This window comes from Panthera uncia (genome assembly GCF_023721935.1).
Source record: "Panthera uncia isolate 11264 chromosome E2 unlocalized genomic scaffold, Puncia_PCG_1.0 HiC_scaffold_19, whole genome shotgun sequence".
NCBI lineage: Eukaryota > Metazoa > Chordata > Mammalia > Carnivora > Felidae > Panthera > Panthera uncia.
This window is the reverse complement of record NW_026057588.1, coordinates 22,014,941-22,027,350: the sequence shown is the minus strand read 5'-3', so window position 1 is coordinate 22,027,350 and position 12,410 is coordinate 22,014,941. Positions and strand designations below refer to the sequence as shown.

Genomic DNA, 12,410 nt, shown 5'->3' with positions numbered 1-12,410 from the left:
TTACATTATCACTTGGCAGGACCTTGTAGAAGACCCACCCTCTTGGCTTAAGCCCTTCCTAGCCCAGCTCCCTCCGGAGCCAAAACCCATTCTTGCTTTGCAGGGGACAAAGAAGAAGAAAAGTCTTACCTAGCCTTCAGCACCCCTCTACCCTGTCCTACAGGGGGGTACTGAAGAAGAATTAATTTGTCCTCCCCCATATAACCCCTCTAGGATGCCAGAAGAACACCATCCTCCCCCTCGGGGGGAGGCAGATGCTGTTCCAAGAGCGGGAGGCGGAAACCCTCCAGTGGGAAGGCCACCCTTTACCAGACAAAGGGCTCAGAGGGAGCAGTCCGCCTCTGCCACAGACTCCACTATTCTGCCTCTGCGAGCCACCGGACCCCCAGACACGGAGGGGAATCAGCCCCATCACTATTGGCCTTTCGCCACTCGTGACCTCTACAATTGGAAAGCTCAGAATCCTAAGTTTTCCAAGAAACGGGCAGGGCTTATTGATTTATTAGACTGTTCTTTTTACCCATCAGCCCGCCCACGTGGGACGATTGCCAGCAGCTTTTGCAGGTCCTGTTCACAACTGAAGAAAGAGAAAGAATCCTCAATGAGGCCCGAAAACTAGTTCCGGGCGCAGAAGGGAATCCCACCACCATCCAGGCTCAGATGCCTCCTTCCCCTTAACTCGGCCCCAGTGGGATTTCAACACGGCAGAAGGTAAGGAGAGGCTCCGGGTCTACCGCCAGACTCTAATGGGGGGTCTCCGAATGGCTGCTAGAAAGCCAACCAATTTGGCCAAGGTAGGAAATGTACAATAGGGAAAAGATGAATCTCCGGCTGCGTTTTTAGAACGGATCATGGAGGCATTCCGTACCTATACCTCCATGGATCCAGAGGCTCCGGAAAGCAAGGCAGCTGTTATCATGGCCTTTGTAAACCAATCGGCCATAGACATTAGGAGAAAATTACAGAAAATAGATAGACTAGGAGAAAAAAGTCTGCAGGACTTACTGGTGGTAGCCGAAAAGGTATATAATAACCGGGAGCCTCCTGAGGACAAGTAGGCTCGTGCCATGGCGGCTGCCAGCAGTAAGCAGACTCGAGACCTGGCCAGAATACTACTAGCTACCACTGCTGACTTCTCTGAGGAACGAGACCGCCATCTCCGGCAGCTCGCAGATGACACAAGAAAAGGTAAAGGAACCACCAAGGGGGGGAAGCAGAGGCTGCCGAAGGATCAGCGCGCATACAGCAAGGAGATAGGGCATTGGGCCCGAGATTGTCCAAAAAGGGCTGGCGGGAAGGGAAACAAGACTGATCGAGTAAAAGTCCTAGAGCTAGATGAACTGAGTGATTAAGGGAGTCGAGGTTCGGACCCTCTCCCCGAACCCAGGGTAACTCTTAAAGTGGAGGGGACCCCTATTGACTTCCTTGTCAACACCGGAGCACAACATTTGGTCCTCCGCACCCCACAAGGAAAACTAGCTAGCAAGAAGTCCTGAGTACAAGGGGCAACTGGTATGAGCCAGTATTCATGGACTACCCGAAGAACAGTAGATATGGGAACGGGCCAGGTATCCCACTCCTTTATGGTAATACCAGAATGCCCCTACCAACTGTTAGGACGGGACTTACTGACCAAGATTGGAGCTCAGATAACTTTCAGACAAGGGGAGCCTCAGGTCACCGATGGCAAGGGCCATCCCATCCAGGTCCTGACCATGAAACTGGAGGATGAATACCTCCTCCATCAGGAGGCGCTCCCGAGAGAAGATAATATAGACAGATGGCTACAAGAATTCCCCTCGGTTTGGGCAGAGACAAGGGGGATGAGACTAGCCACTCATAGGACCCCAGTCCTGCTAGAGCTCAAGCCAGGAGAGAGTCCGGTAAGGATCAAACAATACCCCATGTCTCAGGAGGCCCAAAAGGGGATCCAGCCACACATCCGGAGACTACGAAGCCTAGGGGTACTAGTTCCTTGCCAGTCTGCCTGGAACACCCCCTTATTGCTGGTCAAAAAGCCTCACACAAATGACTACCGACCGGTAGAAGACCTCCGGGAAGTAAATAAGAGGGTCACGGACATACACCCAACTGTTCCCAACCCATATACTCTCTTGAGCTCCTTGGCACCCTCCAGGGTCTGGTATACTGTACTAGATCTAAAGGACGCCTTCTTCAGTCTGCCGCTGGCACCCCAGAGCCAACCCTTATTCACCTTTGGAGTGGCATGATCTGGAGGAGGGCTACAGTGGGCAACTCACCTGGACACGGCTACCTCAGGGATTCAAAAATTCACCCACCATCTTCGACGAGGCACTACACGAGGACATGAGTGAGTACAGAAGGGAGCACCCTGGCCTCACCCTTCTACAGTACGTAGATGACATCCTGATTGCTGCCGACACGGCCAAAGACTGTGAGCGAGGGACCGAGGACCTGCTGGCTACCCTGGGGGCCTTAGGGTACCGGGCATCCGCGAAGAAGGCTCAGATATGCAGGGAGAGGGTAAGTTACCTGGGATATATCCTGGAGGGCGGACAGCGACGGTTATCAGATGCCAGAAAAGAAACTGTCCTAAAGATCCCTACTCCCACCTCCCGAAGAGAAGTGAGGGAATTCCTAGGATCAGCCGGCTACTGCCGCCTCTGGGTTCCAGGTTTTGCTGAGATCGCCAGGCCCCTATATGAAGCTACCAAAGAGGGGAAAACATTTAAATGGGCTGAAAAAGAAGAAACTGCCTTTAATCAGTTAAAAAAGGCCCTCCTAAGTGCCCCAGCCCTGGGCCTACCAGACATTACGAAGCCCTTCCACCTCTTTGTAGACGAACATAAGGGAATAGCAAAAGGGGTTCTAACTCAAGCCTTAGGCCCCTGGAACCGCCCAGTGGCTTACGTGTCTAAGAAACTAGACCCAGTGGCTGCCGGCTGGCCGCCATGCCTAAGAATTATTGCAGCGACAGCACTCCTAGTCAAGGATGCAGACAGACAAACTGACCCTAGGACAGGAGATCTGGATCATGACCCCACACGCCATTGAAGGGGTCCTGAAACAGCCTCCGGATAGATAGATGAGCAATACACGTATGACATTACCAGAGCCTCCTACTCAACCCTCCACGAGTGCGGTTCCACCCCAGTGCAGTTCTCAATCCTGCAACCCTGCTGCCCAACCCTGACCTAGGTGCTCCACTACATGACTGTGCGGGAATCCTGGAACAAGTACATGGATTCAGGATGGACCTGACTGACCAGCCCCTCCCCGATGCCGAGGCTACTTGGTTCACTGATGGCAGCAGCTTTGTGCGAGACGGACACAGGTATGCGGGTGCAGCAGTGGTCACCGAAATGGACACCGTATGGGCGGAGGCTCTACCCTCTGGAACGTCAGCCCAGCAAGCAGCGCTCATAGCCCTCACTAAGGCGCTGATGCTGGGAGCTGGAAAATGGCTTAAAATCTACACAGACAGCTGTTATGCATTTGCCACAGCTCATATTCATGGGGCAATTTATCAGGAGAGGGGGTTACTGACGGCAGAAGGATGGACTATAAAAAATAAGCAGGAGATAACCTGCTTACAGCTTTATGGCTTCCTGCCAAGCTAGCCATTATCCACTGCCAAGGGCACCAAAAAGCTGATAACCCAGTAGCTAGAGGTAATCGAAAGGCTGACCAGGCAGCCAAGGCAGTAGCCCTTACTTCAGTCCCCACCATGACCATACAACTACCGGACCCGGGAGACCCAGTTTTACCAGACCAGCCCAAATACTCCCAGGAGGAGTTACAGCAGATCAAGAAACTCCCCATGGCCCAGGAGATAAAGGGATGGTGGTATACACCTAACAAGGAGCTTGTGCTGTCAGACCAGCTCGGAGTCTCAATTTTAGAGCACATTCATCGGTCTACTCACATGGGGGCCCGAAAATTAAAAGACCTAATCCGACATGCCAGAATCAAGATTCACAAACAGGACACCAAAATAGAGCAAGTTGTATCTGCCTGCAAGACCTACCAACTCACCCACACGAGAGCCACATCAAATAAAAAAGGAACCAGGCTCAGAGGCACCAGACCTGGAGCCCAATGGGAAGTCGACTTCACTGAAGTCAAACCAGGAAAGTATGGTTATAAATATCTTTTAGTATTTACAGACACCTCTGTCTGGGTGGAAGCATACCCAACCAAGCATGAAACGGCTCAGAAGCTACTAGAAGACACCTTACCCAGGTATGGTTTTCCTGCCATGGTAGGATCAGACAATGGACCAGCTTTTATCTTGCAGGTAACACAGGCAGTAGCCAAGGTGGTGGGGGCAAACTGGAAATTACATTGTGCTTATAGGCCCCAGAGCTCAGGACAGGTAGAAGGAATGAATAAAACCCTAAAAGAGACCCTTACCAAATTAACCATGGAGACTGGCGGGGACTGGGTGACTCTCCTACCGTATGCCCTCTACTGGGTTAGAAACACTCCTTACACTCTGGGTTTTACTCCCTACGAGATCATGTTTGGCAGGCCACCCCCTGTTATTCCCAGCCTTCAAGCTGAACTTATTGCTGAGTTTAAAGATCAAGAACGTTTTCTTTCCTTGAGTGGGCTCCAGAGGGCGCATGAGGACATTTGGCTGCGCTTCCGTGCCATCTATGAGGCTGGCCCGACCCTGACACCTCATCAGTACAGGCCGGGAGACTGGGTCTACGTCAAGAGGCACCACCAAGAGACCCTCGAGCCGCGCTGGAAGGGACCCTACATCGTGGTGTTGACAACCCCCACCGCTCTCAAAGTAGACGGCATTGAAACCTGGGTCCATCACACCAACGTTCGGCCAGAAGACCCCTCCTCGATCCAGAAGGACTTCGTCACGTGATGGGCCATCAGTCGGGACCAACACAACCCGCTCAAGCTCAAGCTACAGCGCATTCGACCCACCAAATGTTGGTAACTCTGTTAACTCTGCTTGTCATTGCTCATGCTGTCGGGAGTCCCACGCCCCCCAAAACATCACCTGGCAGATCATAGACACCAGCTCGGGGACAATAATCAGACTTCCCAGAGCCACCCCAGGTACACTTGCTTCCCAGAACTTTGCATAAACCTCCAAACTGTTCCCCTTGTCACCATAAATGCAGCCAGTCCCATGATTGGGTCCCTCAGCTACATGACAAGTGGGGACTGAAAGGGGAGGCCTACGCCGGCCAACTCCATCTTGTTCTGTGTCCTTCACATTGACCACACCTCCCCCCCCCACCTGCCTAACAGGACTCGGACCCTTCCTCAGCCAATCGGCTGAGGCCATAGCCATTACCTCACCAACTGCCCTTAGGCCCCAATAAAACCTTTGTCCTTTTGAAACTCTCTCTCTTTCCCCGGTATTTCACCACTGCGTCAGTGCAGGTAGGGGATTGAGCTCAGGCTAGCTCGGATAAAGGCTCTTTTGCTTTTGCATCGCACTTGGCTCCCTGGTGGTCTTTGGGGATCACGAATTCTGGGCATAACAGATGTTATGACCACAAGGACAGAAGGTGCAGAGGAATGGATAAGTGATATAGAGGATAAAATTATAGAAAATAATGAAGTTGAAAAGAAGAGAAAAGGAAAAACATTAGATCACAAATTCAGAAAAGGGAACTTAGTGACTCCATAAAGTGTAATAACATTTGTATCACAGGAGTCCTAGGGAAGAAGAAAGGGAAAAAGAGGTAGAAGTTTCATTTGAAGAAATACTTCTCTAATCAGAGGAAGGAAACATACATCCAAATAGAGGAGGCACAGCGAACTCCCTTAAAAATCAACAAAAGCAGGCAAACACTAAGACATAGCATAGCTAAATTTGTAAAATATAAAGGTAAACCAAAAATCCTAAAAGCAACAAGACATGAGTCCCTTACAAGGGAACACAAATCAGGTTAGCAGCAGATCTCTCTATAGAAACTTGGCAGGCAAAAATGGAATGGCACGATATATTAAATGTGCTAAATGGAAAAAATCTTCAGTCAAGAATACTTTATCTAGCAAGGCTATCATTCAGAATAGAAGCAGAGATAAAGAGTTTTCCAAAGAAAAATGAAAGTAGTTTGTGACCACTAAATCAGCCCTGCAAGAAATATCAAAGGGGATTACCTTTCTGAAACAACACTGCGAAGAAATCTGCTTTCAACGAATATCTTTGGACACTGAGCAGTGTTTGCAAACTTACACCAGTGACTGTAGGGGAAGTGTCATTAGCTCAATTCCATGAAGTAACACACAGAAACAAGCTTGTGACTTCTTGTTTCACAACGTTGGAAGTGTTGGGAAAGCTAGGCATAGATGCCTCACCAAAGTGCCATATGATCGACTGTGTGAAATGACACTGTGGAGAAACCATCCTTCAACTGTCATCCTGGTTCGTGAAAACAGAAGCGTGTGGAAAAACCCGTGGAACTCCGTGAAACAAGGAAGAGAAACCCTCTTCCAAATAACAGCTTGGATGACGTAGTTAGGAGTCTTGGAAAATCTTGGCGGGAACAAGAAGGAAATTGCCATAACCCAACTCTGAAACAACACGTTGGAAAAGGCTAACACGTTTTTTCACTAGGTTAGAAGGTTTTGAAAAACTAACCGGGTAACTAATTATAAGGAGAATGCTATATAGCCCTATCTTTGAAAACCGCCCTTCTCCTAAGTTTAACTGGGAGGCTTGAAAACTTATGCAGGGAACTCAAAGGAGAGTGCTGTGTACTCAACTCTGTGATTAAGCGCACCATGGCATGCATAATCATCATTGAGGTAACGTCTGTTTCATGAAGTTAGAAGTGTCGGGAAACATTCATGCAGAACTATCAAGAAAGTGCCATATGCTCAACTCGCCGAAGCAAAACCGTGGACAAACCGTCGATCACTCAGAATTGTTTGAAAACCTATGCGGGGAAACAAAGTCAGTGCTATATACTCATCTCTGGTAAACAACATTGTGGAGACATGCTTTTTGAACCAATCGTTTCACCAAGCTCGAGGTGTTTGAACACCTATGGGGGAAGGAAGGGTAAGGAAAGTGCCGTAAACTGACCTCTGTGAAATAACACAGTGGAAAAGCCATCGTTCAACTGATTTCTTGTTTCACTTAGAACTGTAGGGAAACAAAGGCCTACAAGTATAACGAGACCGTGGCAGCTACTGAACTCCGTGAGAAACACTGAGGGAAAAAACTGTCTTTCAACCATCATCTTGGATCACTAAGTTGGAAGTGTTGGCAAACCTATGCGGGGACTATAAGGAAAGTGACTGTGAATCAACGCAGCGGGAAAAAAATAGCTTTCAACTAAAATACGGTTTCCCCATGCTAGAAGTGATTGAAGACGTATGCGTGTAACGATAAAGAAGGTGCTGTTTATTCACCTCTGTCAAAGAACGCTGTGGAGAAATCATCTCTCAACTAATTTGTTTCACTAAGCTAGAATTGTTGAAAAACTTCGGCGGGTAACTCTAATGAAAGTTCCATACACCCAACTCGGTGAAACAAGGCTGTGGAGAAACCATCCTTTGACTCACATCTTGTTTCATTAAATTGGAAACGTGAGAAAGCTGACCAGGAAGCTATAAGGATGGTGTCCTATTCTGAACTCTGTGTAAAGCAACCCTGTGAAGAAGTCGTCTTTCAAGTAACACCCTGTCTCAGAAGATTGAACCCTAAGGTGGGTGATGGCAATGAAAGTGCCATATATTCAACTCTGTGGAACAGTGTTGAAGAGACCACGATGCAAGTCACATTGGAATCAGTACGTGGGAGGCGTTTGCAAACGTATGGGAGGGACGGTGAGGAAATGTCCATATACTCAACCCTGTGAAGCAGCAATGTGGAAGAATGCCTCTTTCAACAAACGTATTTCTTCCCTAGGTTTGAGGTGTATGAAAACCTAACCGGGAGCTAGAAGCAAATTACCATATGCTAAACTCTGTGACACAGCCCTGTCATGAAATCATCTTTCAACTACCCTCTTGTGGCACTCAAAGAGGCTTGAAACACTAGGCTTGTAAGAATAGCCTAAGTGGCCAATACTCACTCTGGGACAAAACATGGTGGAGAAACCATCCTCCAGTTAACATCCTGTTTCACTAAGTTAGAAAGGTTTGAAAGCCTATGTGGGAAACTATAAAAAAGAGTGGAATGTTTATACTCAATACCGTGAAATAAAATTGTGGTGAAACCATCTTTAAACTAACATCTTGTACCAGTAAGGCAGACGTCTAAAATCTGGAGGAAAGCATAAGAAAAAGTGCCATAAGCTTCAATCTGCAACAACACTGTGGAGAACACGTCATCCACGTAACGTCTGGTTTCACTAGGAAGTGCTTGAAAACTTATGCGGGGACCTGTAACAAAAGCCACAAACTCAACTTTGTGAAACCACAGTGTGTCGGAAATGTTATTTGAACTAACATCTTGCTTCACCGAGTTAGAACTGTTGGAATAGAGAGGCGTAGCTTTATAACAAAAGTGCTGTGTAGTCAAGTTTCTAAAAAACAACACTGTAGAGAACACATCCTTCAACTCACGTCTTGTTTCACTACATTGGAAACGGGCGGAAAGCTATGTAGGGAACTTTAAAGATGGCTGGTATATGACATACTGAACTCGGGGAAACAGAACCATTCTTTCAATTACCATCTTGTATCACTAGGTTAGAAGTCTTTGAACACCTCTTCAGGGATTTAAGGAAAGTGCCATATACCTCAATTTGAAACTCCTGCTTCACTAATTAAAGCGTTTAAAAATTATGCGGTGATATTGAAGAATGTGCCATAGACTCAACTCTGTCATACAACACTGTGGGGCAACCATCATTCAACTGAAATCTTGTTTCACTATGTTAGAAGTGTTTGAAAAATCAAGCAGAGCCCACACCAAAGGTGTTATATGCAAAACTGCATGAAACACTGTGAGGAAACCATCTTTCAAATTTCAGGAAGATCTCTTTAGAAACTGTATGGATCTAATGCAGAAAGTGCCGTATACTCAAGTATGAAACATCATTGTGGTGAAACCATCTTTCAAAGAACATCTCATTTAACAAAGTTAGAAGCCTTTGAAAACCTATGCGGAGCCCAGGGAGATAGTGCCATGTACACATCTCTGTGAAACATGTTGAAACCATCTTTCAACTAACATCTGGTTTCACTACGTTATAAAATTGTCTGAAAACCTATGCGATGCCTACAAGGAAAATACCATATACTCCACTCTGTGAAACAAGTATGGTGAAGCCGTCTTTCAACTAACATCTGGTTTCACTACGTTAGTAGGGTTCGAAAACCCTTCTGAGGAAGTATGATGGAATTGCCATATTATAGCAAACTCTGAAGTGTGGTGAGACTATCTTTCAACTAACATCTGGTTTCACTAAGTTCGAATTGCATGAAAACTATGCAGGGTCTGTGAGGAAAGTGCCATTTACTCAATTCTGTGGTATATCACTGTGGGGAAACCATCTTTCAACTAACATCATGATTCACTAAGAACCATTTGCAAACCATGCAGAGACTACACTGAAAGTGTCATATGCTGAACTCTGTGAAACAACCCTGTGGAGAAATTATGTTTCAGGTAACATCTGGTTCCTGTAAGTTAAAAGTATTTGAAACCCTATGCAGGGCCTATGGGAATAGTGCCGTACACTCAACTTTGTCAAGCAACAATGTGGGCAATCCATCTTTTAACTAATACCTTGGTTCATTAATAAGAAATGTTTGAAAACCCGTTGGGGAACTATGGGGAAAGTGCCGTATACTGAACTCTGTGAAACAACACTGTGAGATAAACACCTTTCAATTAACATCTTGTTTCACTAAGTTAGAATTGTTTGAAAACCAATGCTTGGAACTATGTGGAACGTGCCATATACTTGACTCTGTGAAACAACAGTGTGCTGAAACCATCTTTCAACTCACATCTGGTTTTGAAAACCCTGCAGGACTACATGGAAAGTACAAAATACCCAACTATGTGATACAACCCCATGGGGAAACCATCTTTCAAACATCTGGTTTAACTAAATTAGAAGTGTTTGAAAACTATGCAGAGCCTATGAAGAAAGTGCCATACTCTCAACTTTGTGATAGAACACTGTGGGCGAGCCATCTTTCAAACATCTTGTTTCATTAAGTCAGAAGTGTTTGAAAACCAATGTGGGGCCTATGCAGAAAGGGCCAACATACTCAACTCTATCAAACAGCACTTTGGGGAAACCATCTTTCAACTAACACAACGAACATCTTCTTTCACATATACCACAAAATACCCACCACGAAGCTAACATGCACTAAGATCTATGCACAGCACACACACAGAATTCATATGACACAGAATACTTATGACACACCAAACAACACACATACAACACAGACATATGCCACACGCACACCATAGGTATACCTCCCACACACCCTATATATACCACACCCACACTAAATAAACACAACACACAACATATACACCCCCATTTTACACCACACACTCATATGTACCACATATAGAAGACATATCACAACACACACAACACAAAGTGTACATACACCACACACTCACCACACACCACAGACTGATAACCCACACAACACATAGAAGACACAAAAACCATCACACATACACTGTATCGATATGTATACCACACACAAATCATAGACCAGCTATTAACCAAGAATTCACTACACACACACAGCATGGACACACCTCATATACAACACATGTCACACACAGCATGCATATACCACACACACAACACACATATACCTAATAACATGACAAACATTGGCCACTCAAACACTACACATATACATGACAGGAAAACCACACTTATATCTCACAAATACCACATATACCACACTCAACCCACATTCACTTCACACACATAACACATAACACCACGCCTGTATTACACACACACACCACAACCCATACAGTACATGGAAATAATGCACTCAGCACACACACCTCACACACACAGACACAAGCACTAATGACACATAATACACATCCATCACACACACTCCACACCCACACACCACATAAACAACACACCCATCACAAAGTACAGACAAAACACACATACCAAATATGCACCATACACACATTACATATACCACACTCAGCAAACACATTCATCTCTCACACACCACACATGCAGCACACACACCAAAGGCACAGACTACACATACATTCACACACACACACAGAGCATGCCACAAATACGCCACGGAGACACACAAAACAGTTACTCAACAGACTCTTCGCATATAACACTTCCACAAACACCACAAGTAAAACCAAAGGAATACATCACACACACACCACACATCACACACACACATATATACCGAAAAGTCAACCCACAAACTCCACACATATATGAGATACAGCACTCTTTCACAACCCCACACACCATATACATACACAACAAAGGTATACCCCACACTCCCTCACCACAGATATACCAACACACACCAAACATACAGCACACACAGACATCAAACACTATATTTACACTACATACACAATGCAAATGTAACATACCCATGCAATACTTGCAACACACCACACAAATTTCTCCCAAACACCACACGTATATCACACACACCACAAAACACACACCACACACAAACACAAAACATTTATGAAAAATACACCACTACACATACATTACACTCAAGACACTTATAACACATACACACCCTGCACATACCACACACCTCACACACCACATTAGCCACGTTAATACTACATACACACCAACATCACACATACAAAATGTGCACCATACATACATTACACACATCACATATACACCACACTCTCTCCATGAATATGCCACAAATATATCCAACATGGATCACAAGTGCCCCACACACCCACTGTTATTGCCCCACAATGGAATTACCACACTCAACACATATACAGCATAAAATTACCAAACAAATCACCACTCACCACACAAACACTCCACATACATATATCACACACCAAACATACACCACATATACAGAAAACAGATGTCACCTCTTCTACATATAAACTACACATATACCATATACACTGATTATATAGACACAAATGTGACACGTATACCACACAGCTACATCACACCTATACTAAACACACAGCAACAGATAGTACAAACACATGCCTTGCATGACACATGAATACCACACAAAAACATCATCAATTCACCACATACACATCACACAGATGTCTTCCACAAACTGTTTACTATGCACAATACACATACACACACACATAAACCACATATACCATACACACTCCACATGTACACCATATACACATCAAACACACCACACACAACACATTTATAGTATATGGATACCACATATGCAATAAACACTCCATGATAACCCATACATATAAGACATACAGACACCAC

General features: G+C 45.6%; 1 pseudogene; it reads left to right on the top strand.

Annotated features, from left to right (window-relative positions):
• The first annotated feature begins 214 nt into the window (after positions 1 to 214).
• LOC125915394 (uncharacterized) lies at positions 215 to 3,602 on the top strand (annotated as a pseudogene).
• Positions 3,603 to 12,410: the final 8,808 nt, after the last annotated feature.